Source organism: Gadus macrocephalus, chromosome 22 (genome assembly GCF_031168955.1).
Source record: "Gadus macrocephalus chromosome 22, ASM3116895v1".
Taxonomy (NCBI): domain Eukaryota; kingdom Metazoa; phylum Chordata; class Actinopteri; order Gadiformes; family Gadidae; genus Gadus; species Gadus macrocephalus.
In genome coordinates this window covers 9,621,835-9,628,436 of record NC_082403.1, presented here as the reverse complement: position 1 = coordinate 9,628,436, position 6,602 = coordinate 9,621,835, and positions in this window count along the sequence as shown.

Genomic DNA, 6,602 nt, shown 5'->3' with positions numbered 1-6,602 from the left:
ACATGAGGGGTAACACTGTTGTTTTTTATTGGTCATCATAAAAAAAATAACATAAGGGGTAACACTGTTGTATTTTATTGGTCTTCATGAAAATAAACATAAGGGGTAACACTGTTCTTTTTCATTGGTCGTTATAAAAAAAACATAAGGGGTATCACTGCTGTTTTTTATTGGTCTTCATGAAAAAAAACATAAGGGGTAACACTGTTGTTTTTTGTTGGTCGTCATGAAAAAAAACATAAGGGGTAACACTGCTGTTTTTTATTGGTCATCATGAAAAAAAACGTAAGGGGTAACACTGTTGTTTTTTATTGGTCGTCATGAAAAAAAACATAAGGGGTAACACTGTTGTTTTTTATTGGTCTTCATGAAAAAAAACATAAGGGGTAACACTGTTGTTTTTTATTGGTCATAATAAAAAAAATAACATAAGGGGTAACACTGTTGTTTTTTATTGGTTGTCATGAAAAAAAACATAAGGGGTAACACTGTTGTATTTTATTGGTCGTCATGAAAATAAACATAAGGGGTAACACTGTTGTTTTTTATTGGTCGTCATGAAAAAAAACATAAGGGGTAACACTGTTGTATTTTATTGGTCTTCATGAAAATAAACATAAGGGGTAACACCGTTGTTTTTTATTGGTCGTTATAAAAAAAACATGAGGGGTAACACTGTTGTTTTTTATTGGTCGTCATGAAAAAAAACATAAGGGGTAACACTGTTGTTTTTTATTGGTCTTCATGAAAAAAAACATAAGGGGTAACACTGTTGTTTTTTATTGGTCATAATAAAAAAAATAACATAAGGGGTAACACTGTTGTTTTTTATTGGTTGTCATGAAAAAAAACATAAGGGGTAACACTGTTGTATTTTATTGGTCGTCATGAAAATAAACATAAGGGGTAACACTGTTGTTTTTTATTGGTCGTCATGAAAAAAAACATAAGGGGTAACACTGTTGTATTTTATGGGTCTTCATGAAAATAAACATAAGGGGTAACACCGTTGTTTTTTATTGGTCGTTATAAAAAAAACATGAGGGGTAACACTGTCGTTTTTTATTGGTCTTCATGAAAATAAACATAAGGGGTAACACCGTTGTTTTTTATTGGTCGTTATAAAAAAAACATGAGGGGTAACACTGTCGTTTTTTATTGGTCTTCACGAAAAAAAGACATAAGGGGTATCGCTGTTGTTTTTTTTGGTCGTCATGAAAAAAAAACATAAGGGGTAACACTGTTGTTTTTTATTGGTCTTCATGAAAAAAAACATAAGGGGTAACACTGCTGTTTTTTATTGGTCGTTATAAAAAAAACCACAAGGGGTAGCACTGTTGTTTTTTGTTGGTCGTCATGAAAAAAAACATAAGGGGTAACACTGTTGTTTTTTATTGGTCTTCATGAAAAAAAACATAAGGGGTAACACTGTTGTTTTTTATTGGTCATCATAAAAAAAATAACATGAGGGGTAACACTGTTGTTTTTTATTGGTTGTCATGAAAAAAAACATAAGGGGTAACACTGTTGTATTTTATTGGTCGTCATGAAAATAAACATAAGGGGTAACACTGTTGTTTTTTATTGGTCGTCATGAAAAAAAACATAAGGGGTAAAACTGTTGTTTTTTATTGGTCTTTATGAAAAAAAACATAAGGGGTAACACTGTTGTTTTTTATTGGTCGTCATGAAAAAAAACATAAGGGGTAACACTGTTGTTTTTTATTGGTCTTCATGAAAAAAAACATAAGGGGTAACACTGTTGTTTTTTGTTGGTCGTCATGAAAAAAAACATAAGGGGTAACACTGTTGTTTTTTATTGGTCTTCATGAAAAAAAACATAAGGGGTAACACTGTTGTTTTTTATTGGTCATCATAAAAAAAATAACATAAGGGGTAACACTGTTGTTTTTTATTGGTCGTCATGAAAAAAAACATAAGGGGTAACACTGTTGTTTTTTATTGGTGTTCATGAAAAAAAACATAAGGGGTAACACTGTTGTTTTTTATTGGTCGTCATGAAAAAAAACATAAGGGGTAACACTGTTGTTTTTTATTGGTCTTCATGAAAAAAAACATAATAATAATAATAATAATAATACATTTAATTTAGAGGCGCCATTCAAGACACCCAAGGTCACCTTACAGAGCATATGGTCATCATTCAAAACTATGTAAAACCGACTAGGAATAAAAGGAAAACAGGTTAAACAAGAAGAATAATAATAATTAATAACACTCAAAGACGCCTAAAGTGAAGGGGGGACCTCACTAACCACCACCAATATGTAGCACCCACTTGGGTGATGCACGGCAGCCAATCGGCGCCAGAACGCTCACTACACACCAGCTTGAGGTGGAGAGTTAGGGATGAGGTGGAGAGTGAGGGAAAAGAACATATTTAAACACTATCGACCATATTTAAACACTGTCGATCACATTTAAACAATATCGACCACATGTAAACACAATCGACCACATTTAAACACTATCGACCATATTTAAACACTATGGACCACATGTAAACACTATCGCCCACATTTAAACACTATGGACCACACGTAAACCCTATCGACCACATTTAAACACTATCGCCCACATTTAAACACTATGGACCACATTTAAACACTATGGACCACATGTAAACCCCATCGACCACATGTAAACCCTATCGACCATATATAAACACTATCGACCACATTTTAACATGTAAACCCTATCGACCACAATTAAACACTATCGACCACATTTAAACATGTAAACCCTATCGACCACATTTAAACACTATCGACAAGGGGTAACACTGCCGTTTTTTATTGGTCGTTATGAAAAAAACATAAGGGGTAGCACTGTTGTTTTTTGTTGGTCGTCATGAAAAAAAACATAAGGGGTAACACTGTTGTTTTTTATTGGTCATCATAAAAAAAATAACATAAGGGGTAACACTGTTGTTTTTTATTGGTTGTCATGAAAAAAAACATAAGGGGTAACACTGTTGAATTTTATTGGTCTTCATGAAAAAAAACATGGGGGGTAACACTGTTGTTTTTTATTGGTCGCCATGAAAAAAAACATAAGGGGTAACCCTGTTGTTTTTTATTGGTCGTCATTAAAAAAAAACATAAGGGGTAACACTGTTGTTTTTTATTGGTCGTTATAAAAAAAAACATAAGGGGTAACACTGTTGTTTTTTATTGGTCGTTATAAAAAAAACCGTAAGGGGTAACACTGTTGTTTTTTATTGGTCTTCATGAAAAAAAACATAAGGGGTAACACTGTTGTTTTTTATTGGTCGTTATAAAAAAAAACATAAGGGGTAACACTGTTGTTTTTTGTTGGTCGTCATGAAAAAAAACATAAGGGGTAACACTGCTGTTTTTTATTGGTCTTCATGAAAAAAAACGTAAGGGGTAACACTGTTGTTTTTTATTGGTCGTCATGAAAAAAAACATATGGGGTAACACTGTCGTTTTTTATTGGTCGTTATAAAAAAAAAAACATAAGGGGTAACACTGTTGTTTTTTATTGGTCGTCATGAAAAAAAACAAGGGGTAACACTGTTGTTTTTTTATTGGTCTTCACGAAAAAAAGACATAAGGGGTAACACTGTTGTTTTTTATTGGCCGTCATGAAATAAACATAAGGGGTAACACTGTCGATATTTATCGAATAAAACATAGAGGATAACACTGTTCTTTTTTATTGGTCGTCATAAAAAAAAAACATAAGGGGTAACACTGTTGTTTTTTATTGGTCGTTATAAAAAAAAACATAAGGGGTAACACTGTTGTTTTTTATTGGTCGTCATGAAAAAAAAAACATAAGGGGTAACACTGTTGTATTTTATTGGTCTTCATGAAAAAAAACATAAGGGGTAACACTGTTGTTTTTTATTGGTCGTCATGAAAAAAAACATAAGGGGTAACACTGTTGTTTTTTATTGGTCGTTATAAAAAAAAAAACATAAGGGGTAACACTGTTGTTTTTTATTGGTCGTCATGAAAAAAAACAAGGGGTAACACTGTTGTTTTTTTATTGGTCTTCACGAAAAAAAGACATAAGGGGTAACACTGTTGTTTTTTATTGGCCGTCATGAAATAAACATAAGGGGTAACACTGTCGATATTTATCGAATAAAACATAGAGGATAACACTGTTCTTTTTTATTGGTCGTCATAAAAAAAAAACATAAGGGGTAACACTGTTGTTTTTTATTGGTCGTTATAAAAAAAAACATAAGGGGTAACACTGTTGTTTTTTATTGGTCGTCATGAAAAAAAAAACATAAGGGGTAACACTGTTGTATTTTATTGGTCTTCATGAAAAAAAACATAAGGGGTAACACTGTTGTTTTTTATTGGTCGTCATGAAAAAAAACATAAGGGGTAACACTGTTGTTTTTTATTGGTCTTCACGAAAAAAAGACATAAGGGGTGAAGCTGTTTTTTTTTTTTGGTCATCATGAAAAAAAACATAAGGGGTAACACTGTTGTTTTTTATTGGTCGTCATGAAAAAAAACATAAGGGGTAACACTGTTGTTTTTTATTGGTCTTCATGAAAAAAAACATAAGGGGTAACACTGCTGTTTTTTATTGGTCGTTATAAAAAAAAACGTAAGGGGTAACACTGTTGTTTTTTATTGGTCTTCATGAAAAAAAACATAAGGGGTAACACTGTTGTTTTTTATTGGTCGTTATAAAAAAAACATAAGGGGTAACACTGTTGTTTTTTATTGGTCGTCATGAAAAAAAACATAAAGGGTAACACTATTGTTTTTTATTGGTCATCATAAAAAAAATAACATAAGGGGTAACACTGTTGTTTTTTATTGGTCGTTATAAAAAAAAAACATAAGGGGTAACACTGTTGTTTCTTATTGGTCATGAAAAAAAACATAAGGGGTAACACTGTTGTTTTTTATTGGTCTTCATGAAAAAAAACATAAGGGGTAACACTGCTGTTTTTTATTGGTCATCATAAAAAAAATAACATAAGGGGTAACACTGTTGTTTTTTATTGGTCGTCATGAAAAAAAACATAAGGGGTAACACTGTTGTTTTTTATTGGTCTTCATGAAAAAAAACATAAGGGGTAACACTGTTGTTTTTTATTGGTCTTCATGAAAAAAAACATAAGGGGTAACACTGTTATTTTTTATTGGTCGTTATAAAAAAAAAACATAAGGGGTAACACTGTTGTTTTTTATTGGTCGTCATGAAAAAAAACATAAGGGGTAAAACTGTTGTTTTTTATTGGTCTTCATGAAAAAAAAAAAAAGGGGTAACACTGCTGTTTTTTATTGGTCGTTATAAAAAAAACCGTAAGGGGTAACACTGTTGTTTTTTATTGGTCTTCATGAAAAAAAACATAAGGGGTAACACTGTTGTTTTTTATTGGTCGTTATAAAAAAAAACATAAGGGGTAACACTGTTGTTTTTTGTTGGTCGTCATGAAAAAAAACATAAGGGGTAACACTGTTGTTTTTTATTGGTCGTTATAAAAAAAAACATAAGGGGTAACACTGTTGTTTTTTATTGGTCGTCATGAAAAAAAACATAAGGGGTAACACTGTTGTTTTTTATTGGTCTTCACGAAAAAAAGACATAAGGGGTGAAGCTGTTGTTTTTTTTTGGTCGTCATGAAAAAAAACATAAGGGGTAACACTGTTGTTTTTTATTGGTCGTCATGAAAAAAAACATAAGGGGTAACACTGTTGTTTTTTATTGGTCTTCATGAAAAAAAACATAAGGGGTAACACTGCTGTTTTTTATTGGTCGTTATAAAAATAACCGTAAGGGGTAACACTGTTGTTTTTTATTGGTCTTCATGAAAAAAAACATAAGGGGTAACACTGTTGTTTTTTATTGGTCGTTATAAAAAAAAACATAAGGGGTAACACTGTTGTTTTTTGTTGGTCGTCATGAAAAAAAACATAAGGGGTAACACTGCTGTTTTTTATTGGTCTTCATGAAAAAAAACGTAAGGGGTAACACTGTTGTTTTTTATTGGTCGTCATGAAAAAAAACATATGGGGTAACACTGTCGTTTTTTATTGGTCGTTATAAAAAAAAAAACATAAGGGGTAACACTGTTGTTTTTTATTGGCCGTCATGAAAAAAAACAAGGGGTAACACTGTTGTTTTTTTATTGGTCTTCACGAAAAAAAGACATAAGGGGTAACACTGTTGTTTTTTATTGGCCGTCATGAAATAAACATAAGGGGTAACACTGTCGATATTTATCGAATAAAACATAGAGGATAACACTGTTCTATTTTATTGGTCTTCATGAAAAAAAACATAAGGGGTAACACTGTTGTTTTTTATTGGTCGTCATGAAAAAAAACATAAGGGGTAACACTGTTGTTTTTTATTGGTCTTCACGAAAAAAAGACATAAGGGGTGAAGCTGTTGTTTTTTTTTGGTCATCATGAAAAAAAACATAAGGGGTAACACTGTTGTTTTTTATTGGTCGTCATGAAAAAAAACATAAGGGGTAACACTGTTGTTTTTTATTGGTCTTCATGAAAAAAAACATAAGGGGTAACACTGCTGTTTTTTATTGGTCGTTATAAAAAAAAACGTAAGGGGTAACACTGTTG